The following is a 12,123-nucleotide window of genomic DNA, read 5'->3' as shown; positions in this document are numbered from 1 at the left end:
CGCCGCCATCCCCGAAAGGTTTATTGGCACTTTCAGAAAAAATGATTCAAATTTCCAAATTTTTTTCCACTTTGATTTTGATTGATAGATTATATCTTGGTGGCCAGCCAGTTAAAAAAAAACCACAAAAAGACAGAACAATCATTCACTCTCACACTCAATCAGGGGAATTTAGAGTGTTCAACCAGTCTAACATCCATAATTTTGGTTTATGGGAGTAAACTGGAGTACCCAGAGAAAACCCACAAATTCTCGAGGACACAGGTATACTCCACACTCTGGAAGTTCTGAATCCACCTCGCTTTCATTAGTAGATCTTAGAACCTTAAGGTTGATGCGCTAATCACTAGTGTTTCAATTTGATTTGTTTACCCATACATCAGTGGCCTGTAAATTTTCATGACAGGTAGGAACCACCATGCCCAGTGGGGCTTCTTGGTAGTTCACCCCATTGTAACCTTTATGTTTTGCATAAAGTTATGCCCTCTGTTCATGCTATCAGTTTAGCTGTTTGTACGCAGAATTGAAGTGGCAATAGTTTCACCCCTAAAGTTTGTTTTAGTAGCTGTCCATGCATCTTGTATTCTGTTCGAGTTTTGCCCATTCTATTTATTCTTAGACAACCTATCTACTGAAAGCCTTATATCATAATTTGTAAGTGCCGTTGTTGACTATAATTCCAGGACTTTTTTCATACCATGAGAGGCCCCACCAGATTTCGGGCAGCCAGTGCCAATAGAGCCCATTTTAAATTTCCCTCGAATTTGTTTTAGAACTGGAATTTCCATTGCCCAAAAATTCCAGAATTCATGCAGCAACATATTTTGTCAAACCCAAAGTGACAAATATCAGGTTTTTTTGCCAGATTTTGGAACTTGGATAATTGTTCCATTTCCCACTTATTGAAACTTGTTGCCAATCGTTATTTCTGTAACATTTACATGCATTAACCCCATAATTGCAATGCTGTAAGTTTTAATATAAAGTTCTCTTTAATTTGTATCCCCTTAAAGCAATGGAAATAACGTCATATGGTTGTATCAATTGATCAATGCTTATCCAATCCATAATACCCTAATAGTAATCAACATGACCTATGCCAAAGCATATTTCACCCGCTCAGGATAAACAGGGAATTACTTTTGTGCACTTGAAAAACCCTCCATGTTTCTTCAGTCCTAGGGAAACTATGCCTATCCTAATCAATTATCCTATCTAAACCAGCTAGGTACAATTTATCTAATTATTTGGATAATTGCCATGAATTTTCTCATGCCATCTCTGCATTGTTAATTTCATGTCTGATATCATTAAAAACCAAATAACTCTGAATACTTAAGATCTAATTCGCAAATCACCCCATATGATGTTTACTTAAGCTATTTCATAATAATAGGGAAACATGGTCGGCAAGAAATGCAGAGTTCTGCGATTACTTTCGCATTCATTTTAAACAAAAAACGTCTTTCAAGGTGATAGAAAATCGGTTTGGTAAAGATTGATTTGGTAAAAACCTTTGGAATTGGGAATATAACAAGATTGCCATTTTTGACCAATTTGTGGATTTCAAAGGGCTCTTAGTGAAATAAAAGTTGCTTTGGAGGATAAAAGAATATTAATCCTTTTTTTAATGGTTGGTTTATTCAAAATACTTTAACATAAGTTATTGGCTGGTTAAAGAAAAAAGGATGAACATTTTACAATATCATGGCATATTGGTGACAATTTGTGGGGCCTTTATTAAACATTGAAAATTGTAATTCGGAAATTCCTAGTAAATGCTTGGTTTCTCTAATGTAATTATTGTAGGTTTTTATTGTGGCAACAGGGAGCTGCACATCATATCGGCAGAAGGAAGAAAATTAACCTCTGATCGGAAACAAGCCATCCTTGATGCCCCCAAACCAAAGACCAAAAGGCAGATGATGGCCTTCCTAGGCCTAGTGAACTTTTGCCGTCTATGGGTTCTGGACTTTGCCGAAATAACGCAACCACTAGTGGATTTAATTTACAAAGAAGACATCACCCTGGCTGATCCCATCACATGGACGAAAGAAACTAATGAGAAGTTCAATCAGATAAAACAGACCATCACAAGCACAGGCCCCTTGGGCCTACCCGACTACGAGAAACTGTTCACCCAAACAGTGGACTGCAAAACGGAGTCATGACATCCGTCCAACTCCAACAACATGATACACAAATGCGACCAGTGGCCTACTACTCAAATAAACTTGATGCTGTCGCCAGAGCCCTGCCCCAGTGTGTCCAAGCAGTGTGTGCCGCAGCCATGGCTGTCCAAGCATCCGCCAAATTGGTGTTGTTCCATCCCACCACTCTACCAGTAACACACTCAGTAGATGTTCTTTTGACTCAAACAAAGATGGCATTTCTCTCACAAGCAAGACATCTTGGCCTAACAGCTGTACTATTGTCCCAACCTCATCTCACCATCAAGAGATGCAGCACTCTCAATCCTGCAAGTCTCCTCCCAGTGGAGACAGATGGGACACCACACAGTTGCACAGAAGCCACCGAGGAGATCTGCAAACCAAGAAGAGATTTGCTAGACACACCCTTACAAGAAGGAGAAGCAGTGTTTGTAGATGGTTCCTCAAGCAAAGATGAACTAGGTAACACCAACACAGGCTATGCAGTAGTCACACAACAAAAGACCTTGAAAAGCGGAAGATTGACAGGAAATCTGTCAGCACAAGCAGCAGAACTCATTGCATTGACAAAGCAGTGACCATTTGGACCGACAGCCAATACGCCCACTCGACATTACACATCTTTGCCGCCATGTGGGCACGACGAGGCATGAAAACATCAACAGGAAGACCTGTTCAACACGCCAACGTGTTCGCTGACCTCTTAGCTGCTATGCAAATGCAAAGCTCACACCTCAGCAAAAGACGCCGTTTCTGTAGGAAATGCAAAAGCAGATTTGGCAGCCAAACAAGCAGCTCAAGACAAAACAAAGATCGTCATGCTCGCCAACCACAAAGAAACACAACAGCACAACAACATCCCAAAATAAGTACTGATCGACATGCAAAACAATGCTCCAGAAAAAGAAAAAAACGCTATGGAAAATGATGAACATCGAACTTACCCCAGAAGGCCTCTACCACAAAGAAGACCGACCAGTCATCCCCCGCAGTCTGTTCCACGCAGTAGCCACATTGAGTCATGGGAAGTCCCATGTCTCAACAGGAGGGATGATGTCGATGGTAGAACAGACAATGACAATACCACAGGGTTTACAAACCTATTTTAAAACCTTTTGTAGGTCATGTATGGTATGTTGTCGTCACAACGCTCAGGGAAACTTAAGACCACAGAGAGGGAAATGCCCAGGGCTCTTACCCATTTGAAATTTTTCCTATGGACTTTATTGAACTACATAGAAGTGGCCAGCACAAGTACTGTTTAGTACTAGTATTAGTAGACTCACTAACTAAATGGGTTGAACTTGTTCTTTCAAAACATCCAAATGCCCTCACAGTAGCCAAAGCCATTTGTAAACACATAATACCAGAACACGGCATTCCACGAGTCTTGTGGAGTGATAATGGTGGCCATTTTGTAAATACCATCGTTGAGAATATGGCCACCCATTTAGGGATCACCCTAAAAAATCATTGTGCATACCATCCTCAGAGTGCAGGCTTAGTTGAACGGACCAACGGTACTATTTAACTAAGACTCAAAAAGACGATGGAAGAAACCAAAAAACCATGGCCTGAGTGTCTATCTCTAGTAAAAACTTACATGAGAATAACACCAAACGCACAATGGATCACGCCCTTTGAGGCGGTAACAGGCAGGCCCTTTGTGCTCCCCTTATGGGAAAACCAGCCATGGTCAGACAAAACAGGGGAGGCAGATTCATTGACTAAATGGTTATGTGAATTGTTCAAAGAACGGACTGTGTCAAGAGCAAATGATCTGCCCTGTACCTCTCTTTCCCCCTCACAGGAGACGGTGACCCCAGGTGACTTGGTGTTGGTGAAGGTGATAAAAAGGAAAACTTGGTCGAGCCCATGCTGGGACGGCCCATTCATCGTTCTTCTGACCACACCCACCGCTCTCAAAATTGCTGAGAGAGACACGTGGATCCACCAGAGTCACTGCAAAAAGGTCACTGAACTCAGATAAGAGATACAACCTGATTCGTGTCAAAAGGAAGAAGAACAAAGGAGAAGATGACCCCTTTTCGGACATTGTTTGGACGTTACCTGTGGCTAACCATCACCACAAGTGCCCCGAAGATAAAAACACAAATCTGGGGCCCTGAAGAGTCACGTTTGCAGTGTCCAATTTGGATGAACCCCAGAACCCTCGAGTACGCCTACACCATCCGCTCACCACAAGCCCCCGGAACTGTAGATCTTGTGGTGCCCCTAAAAGGACTCCGAAGCAGGTGCTTGACCTGTAGTGATGAATTCTACGATACTTCTACAATGATGACCGGAAGCACATATCCGACATCACAATGGTATGCGGGGATCCAACCAGAGTGGGACGGGAGGACGTACCGACAGAGGTGGAGTTCAGTTTTTGCCATGTCTGATTCTACTGTCAACTGGGAGATCACAGAGACTCCAAAACAATACCAGGAAGAATTCCCCGAACTCAAGAAGTACAAAACACATTTGATCATAACTGTAAAAACTGAGGAACAAGGGTGTTACGACTCCCCCTGGGGTATGATATACCAGGGAGTCGCAACTATCACAGCAGACAGGTTCGGTCAAAGATGAGTTCGGACACACATTGCAAGTAGCCTTCAGTTATTTTTATTTACAATAAAGTCAATAAAACAGACTACGGGATAACATAGGGGAAGCACGAGATATTAAAGTGGCACCCTCAAATAAACACGGTAAGACCCCCTCCCAGACAGGTGTTCAAATGAACACCCACAAAATACAGGAAATAAGACCGAAGGATGCCACTGTTAAACTGATGTAATATAATCTAGACAGGGGAATAACTGTGTCTAAATGCACAAACTATATGTATACCCATGGTGTCTAAACTTATCTCAAGTCCCCCTATGCAACCCAAAAATCATTAACAACACATACAAAATATAACAGGGAGTAACATACTCACAAGCCTGCAACTCAGCAAGGCATCAAGGACAAGGGCAAAGGCCAGGGCAAGGGCAAGGGAAAAAAAGGGGCGAACTGACAACTGAAAAGGCTTTAAATAAGGGCAGGAGGGATGATTGGGGAATTAATTACAGCCGTGTTGGCCTGGGCAGGGCTCTGTCACAGGGGTGGAGCCACAGTGGCAGATACCGGTAAAGAAAGGAAAGCACACACCTCCTACATAGTGTGTGTCCAGGCTGCCAGCCGTAACACCTCCCCCCTCAAGAGTCAACCTGTTGACGAAATCGAACCACCAACCTGCCTCAATCAATCAATACACTCCAGTTAACTCTCCTAAACTTGAAATAGGGCATTATACATAATTTCTTCTGCGCCGGCTTCCATTTTTGCACCGATATCCTCTTCTGCGCCAGCGTGCTTTACTGCGCCCCCTTTTGCGGCGGCCAGTCACGAGACAAGGAAGTGGTCGGTCCGGCGGGCGTCCACACCAGCCGATGACAAGGCGTGGCCGGTCTGGCGGGCATCCGCGCCGGCCGGTGATGAGCCGTGGCCGATCTGGCGGGCGTCCATGCCAGCCAGAAACGAGACGAGGAAGTGGTCGGTCCGGTGGGCGTCCGCGCCAGCCGATGACAAGGCGTGGCCGGTCTGGCGGGCGTCCGCGCCGGCCGGTGATGAGCTGTGGCCGATCTGGCGGGCATCCACGCCAGCCGAGGACAAGGCGTGGCCGGTCTGGCGGGCGTCCGCGCCGGCCGGTTATGAGCTGTGGCCGATCTGGCGGGCGTCCACGCCAGCCAGAAATGAGACGAGGAAGTGGTTGGTCCGGCGGGCGTCCGCGCCAGCCGGTGACAAGGCGTAGCCGGTCTGGCGGGCGTCCGTGCCGGCCGATGATGAGCCGTGGCCGATCTGGCGGGCATCCGCGCTGGTCCTTTAAGTCTTGGCCAAGCCCCCTTCCTTTAGGAGACACTAGAATTTTAGAACGGTCAGGCACCTTACCCTGGTTGTTCGGAGGGTCGCCAACTCCCTCGTCCAGGGGTGCCAGAGCTTTGCTGCTCTTGCAGTCGCCGGTACCATCATCCAGGGGCGCCGGAGCATTGCTACCACTTCTGGGCGGGCAGTCGCTGACCAGAACAGTGCTTGGCAGAACAGTGCTAGAAAGAACTGTGCCTGGAAGGCCGGCCGGCACCGGAAGCCTGGTTAGTGGCTTCGGCACGGGTGCGACTGGCGGCCCCAGGGGCGACAGGAGTACTTTGCGTGGCCTCGGCACCGGAACTTGGGGTGCTTTCTGCAGGCTGATCTCCGCGGCGGACATTTTCTTCTTGCCTTGTTCCTTTTCAAGCCGCTCTTGCTCCAATTTTTTTCTTTCTAAATTTTCCTGCTCCAAAATATTTTCTCTTTCAATCAGTTCTTTTTCTTTTCACTCTGCTTCCAAGGCCTTTTCTCTTTCTAGTCGATCTTGCTCTAAGGCCTTTTCTCTTTCTAGTCGATCTTGCTCCAAGGCTTTTTCTTTCTCTTGCCTCTTAAATTCCAAAACTCTTTCTTTCTCAAGCCGTTCTTGCTCAAGACGTGCTTTCTCTAGACGTGCAAACTCCAAAGCTTTTTCTTTTGCAAGCCATTCTTGAGCTACACGTGCTTTCTCTACACGCTCAAGCTCCAAAGCTTTTTCTTTCTCATGGCCAAACTCAGCCACGGCCTGTCCAGGCTTTAATTTGTGATTTCTGAACTTTTGGCGGTACGCCTCAGGCACCAGTTCGTAAACGCGCAACACTGCTGCTTTTACCTTATCATATACCAACCCGTCTTCTATCGACAGTGTACTCAAAGCTTCGAGGCCTTTCCCTGACAGTTTCCTTTGTAAGACTAGAGCCCAGCCTTCTTCTGGCCATTTATGGGACAGTGCTATCCGTTCAAACGCACTAAACCACGCCTCGACGTTCGTCTCATGGAACGGCGGTACAAGCGGAAGGCTTTCACTAACTTTAAACCCCCTACTTTCTACCATATTAGAACTCTTTGAGAGTTCAATGTCCAGCCTTTTTAGTTCAATCTCAAACTCCATTTTCTTGAGGGCCAGCTGATGAGCATACTCCCTATCCCTAGCCTCATATTGCATGCGTAACATCTCTAGACTAACATGGGGATTTTCCCCAACAGGTACAGTACCATCTCCATCTAGTTTTCCTTTTAAACCAGCCCTGGGATTTTTTCTCGAGCCTCTACATTCAAGGTGGCACCATCCCTGCCTACCTCATCTTTCTCCTTCCTGCCGGATTCCTCAGAATCGACCAGAGACTGAGAGGAAACACCCGCAGATGCTCCTCCTGTGGCTTCTAAGTACTGCGTTGCTATTAACATCTGGATAACCTCCTGCTTCAATTCAGCTAGCCTGGTAGTCCTGGACAGAGTGAACCCTAGATGAGCGGCAAGACCTAACAGATCTCTCCTCTTACATTGGTCAACCTGATCTACAGTGCCAAGTTAAAAAAAAGGAACTCTTCCGCATCAAAGTCCATCCTGCTAATTACAGCACTACACTAGACTGAATGATAGCTATTAACTGTGCCTACCTCAACTCTGCTTGCCCAGCCTTCACCGGCCTACTGCACATGCAGTCCGTACCACCAATGACCAAACCGCTGCTGTGATAACAGATCTTAATGATATCTCCTGGACGAGCCCCCACTTGTTACGACTCCCCCTGGGGTATGATATACCAGGGAGTCGCAACTATCACAGCAGACAGGTTCGGTCAAAGATGAGTTCGGACACACATTGCAAGTAGCCTTCAGTTATTTTTATTTACAATAAAGTCAATAAAACAGACTACGGGATAACAAAGGGGAAGCACGAGATATTAAAGTGGCACCCTCAAATAAACACGGTAAGACCCCCTCCCAGACAGGTGTTCAAATGAACACCCACAAAATACAGGAAATAAGACCGAAGGATGCCACTGTTAAACTGATGTAATATAATCTAGACAGGGGAATAACTGTGTCTAAATGCACAAACTATATGTATACCCATGGTGTCTAAACTTATCTCAAGTCCCCCTATGCAACCCAAAAATCATTAACAACACATAAAAAATATAACAGGGAGTAACATACTCACAAGCCTGCAACTCAGCAAGGCATCAAGGACAAGGGCAAAGGCCAGGGCAAGGGCAAGGGAAAAAAAAGGGCGAACTGACAACTGAAAAGGCTTTAAATAAGGGCAGGAGGGATGATTGGGGAATTAATTACAGCCGTGTTGGCCTGGGCAGGGCTCTGTCACAGGGGTGGAGCCACAGTGGCAGATACCGGTAAAGAAAGGAAAGCACACACCTCCTACATAGTGTGTGTCCAGGCTGCCAGCCGTAACAAAGGGTGTCTCAATTTTGCTTTGGTGCCATGGAAATCTACGAACAACCCAGCATTCCCATTTCAATTCTGTATCCTAGAGCCCGAAGCACAGCCCACGTATACTGGGGGCAACCCTGAGGTGTCTAAACATTCCCCCGTTAGCATCATCAAAGTAAAAGAAAAAGATCCGGTCAATGTGTTACAAGCTTGGAACAACCCCTTTAACCAGGGTCCACATACACACCCCCTAGCAGCCAACACCTGGTGGCAATATACCAATATGACTGCACACAAGAATAACGTGTCTGGTTGCTATGTTTGTTCCCTCTTACCCCATACAGCTGGACAGCCAGTTTTGTACGCTACGCCACTTACATACACAGACGGATTGGAAGCCATAGCCAAAACATTTGCCCCCTCACCCACTTCTAACGCCAAACGCCTTTCTGTGCTCAATCAGGCACCTGTTACAGGATTTGAAGTCACCCTAGACAAATTACATTTGGCTCATTGTAATAATATTGAAGATGACTCATACTGTTTCCCCTTGTGTGTAAATTTAACAGGAACAAGGGACAACTCTATTTCGTCAGTCGACTCCAAACACTGTAACCACACCACACACGTGCTACATAGTTATACACCCGAGACAATAGAGGGAGTCTGGTGGATGTGTGGCTGGAAGGCGTATATGCAACTGCCAGTTAGCGCCACAGCCAGCTGTACTCCTGTCTCTGTCTCCGATCACACGTACATAGTAACAGCGATACCAGCCCCCCAAAGCAAAAGGCCCAAACGCTTTGTCACTTTCAGTGAACATGACCCCATTTGGGGAAGTGATGTCCCCATAGAGCACAGATATTGGTCGACTAGTGACAGAGTCCTACAAGCCCAGTTTCCCAACATTGGTGTAGCGAAACTCGCCCTCAGAATAAAAACCATTGACTATAGATTCCAAAGTTTTGTTAATGCCTCCATCCTTTTAGAAGAAGCCCAGAACGAAGTTATTTCTGCCACCCGCCTTATGGCCCTCCAAACTAGAATGGCAGTTGATTTGGCCTTAGCTCCCCAAGGAGGAGTGTGTGCAATGATTGGCGAACATTGCTGCACTTACATCCCTGACGATAACCAAATCGTAGTAGACGTCTTACACACCATGAAGAACCTTAGGGATACCATGACACGGGATGACCTGGTTACCCCTGGCTGGTTAGACTGGTTATTCTCTGGCTCCTGGTCCCAGGTTCTCCTTAAAATTTTGGGCCCCTTCCTTGTGATCATCATAATGTTCATCTCACTGTGTTATTTGTTCCTGCTGTATTGTCCCCATGTCCAAGAGGGTCGTCGCCCGTATGTTCGTGGCTCAGATGTATCAGTATAACTTATTACGCGAAGAAGATTATGTTCAGACTGTGGAGAACGACACAAAGGTGTGACCCTCATTTTAACTAACTTCAAATTCAGTTCTATTCTCAGACCAAGAGGTTCTCGCCAATTCCTGAGAATGGTTCAAATGTTGTGAATCTATTAATGAAGTATTACTAAGAAGGCTTAATTGTTTTAGTATTTACTGATGTCCTTTTAAATCCACAACAGGAGGTTTTAGACGCCGTGGCCACGGTCTTTCCCAGATGTCGACCAAGCGCCCGGAGGCCTCTCTGGTATGTTGACTCACAGGTTCGTAGGACCAAAAATGATAGGTTCACCAATAGGTATTTCGCAAATAAAAGAAACTGGACAAACATCTTTGGTTTTTCTTGCAAGAGAGAATCTAAACGACGCACCTTCATCCAGGTTCTTTCTAATGAATCAATTCCTCTCCTGTCCATTTATTGCATAAGAGTCAGAACAAGCATCTATTCAGAACAATTACGAGTCTTTTCGGTGGGCGAGCGGTATCGCCACCTGGTGCGGAATCCAAGTCGAAACTATTAAGAGTCCGTCCCGGATCTTCAGTGAGCTTGCGACCTGTGAAGTTGCGTAAAAGAATAACATGTACATTTGAAAGGACATACTAAGATGCATTGCATTGCATTGCTCTATGACAAATTTGCAGCCAAAACAGTGACACCTAGTGACACCTATGATGGTGATGACATCGATGATTGTGATATGGATGGAGGGTCCCTATAACATATAACCGTGACACGAATTGAAAGATTATGTGCAAGGTTTCGCGACATACGAATTCCCTATGACAACGAATATCCTGTCAATAATCATAATCTATGTCATTAACACACCTCAGTGACTATTGTACCCTTTTTCATGACATCAATGCTGAAACTCAATAAAAGCTCGACTTGCGACTGAGGAAGGAGAGAGATTCGGAGGAGTCGAGCGTGTGTCAACTTCTCACTTCTCCCGAACTTTCCCAACCGCGGTTGTATTAAAACGCAACACAGTCTCTTGCCTCGTTATTCCTTTGTGCACGGTTAGGACCTACGGGGATCTGTAACTTCAGACCCAACACGACCGTGGAAGAAGTCGAAGTGTCAAAACAATTTAGGAGGTACAAAAGAAGTGTTATTTTTACAAGATGTAAAACAATGAACTTTTGAAATTAAGCAAACCATTCCAGCAAATGTATTATACTAATAAAAAATAACCCTGACAACGACTTAGCGAGAAATATGTTGATAAGAATTTCCATTTATTCAGATGGCTCCGAAAGCGTAAGTTTGCGTTAAGGGGCTGCGATCGTCGCATCGGGGGACGGCAACAAAAATCCTGTGGATATTAATCACTAGCAGGTGTACAGACAGAGTAGTAGTCTATAAAACTGATAAAACTAGAGGATGGGAAAATTCCAGCCCTGGTCACTATGGGTGGTATACATCCATCCATCCATCCACCCATCCACCCATTATTTGAAATGCCTCCAAGTGACTTTCCTGACTTGTACAAGTAAAGGATTCGCTTTTTTCAGATCCATGCTGAGCTTCTTTGACATTCCCATTGTAGCGTTTGCATCCAATGAGCCCTATTCAAATGGCCTCAGAGAAGTCATGAGCTGTAGTCACTCAAAATCACTCACAAGAAGTTAAAAAGCCATGCTATGAAGCCCATTTCACTGACACAACTTTCTAAGTCACCAAAATTGCTAATTCTTGTTGCCGTATCTATTTTTTTGACCCAGCAGATTTGATCACTTTTTCTGTTAACCCATAATAATGTCATAAAAGAACCAAACTTTATGTTTTTTTTGTGACAAAGAAGTACCTGTTCCAATCACCCCATCAGAGGAAAAATCAGAGTTGCAAAAATAACTGGAAACTCAAGGGAGCCATGACATTGTGTTCTTCAAATGTATGTAAACTTTTGACCACAACTGTATATATATTTATTAGACTAAATAATTGGGAAGCTGAATCCACTTGGACTGCTGGAATATGGAGAAGATCCTTCGGTTGCACATGACCTTCATTTGTTTTGACTACATGACGTCTCACTTCTGTTTCCCATCCCTCCCTTGAGAGTTGAGATGTCCATGGTAACTAGGGTCCTTGAAGTTAATAAACAATGCTGAATGATTTTAGGCTTGTTCCACTTACGCCTGTGATCATGAAGTGCTTTGAAAAGTTGGTCGTCTGCCACATCAGTGATACAATCCCTCCCTCAGTTGACCCTCAGCAGTTTGCTTAAAGAGCAAATAGGTCCAC

The sequence above is a fragment of the Stigmatopora nigra genome, chromosome 18, assembly GCF_051989575.1.
Source record: "Stigmatopora nigra isolate UIUO_SnigA chromosome 18, RoL_Snig_1.1, whole genome shotgun sequence".
Classification (NCBI taxonomy): Eukaryota; Metazoa; Chordata; class Actinopteri; order Syngnathiformes; family Syngnathidae; genus Stigmatopora; species Stigmatopora nigra.
This window is presented reverse-complemented; position numbering follows the sequence as displayed.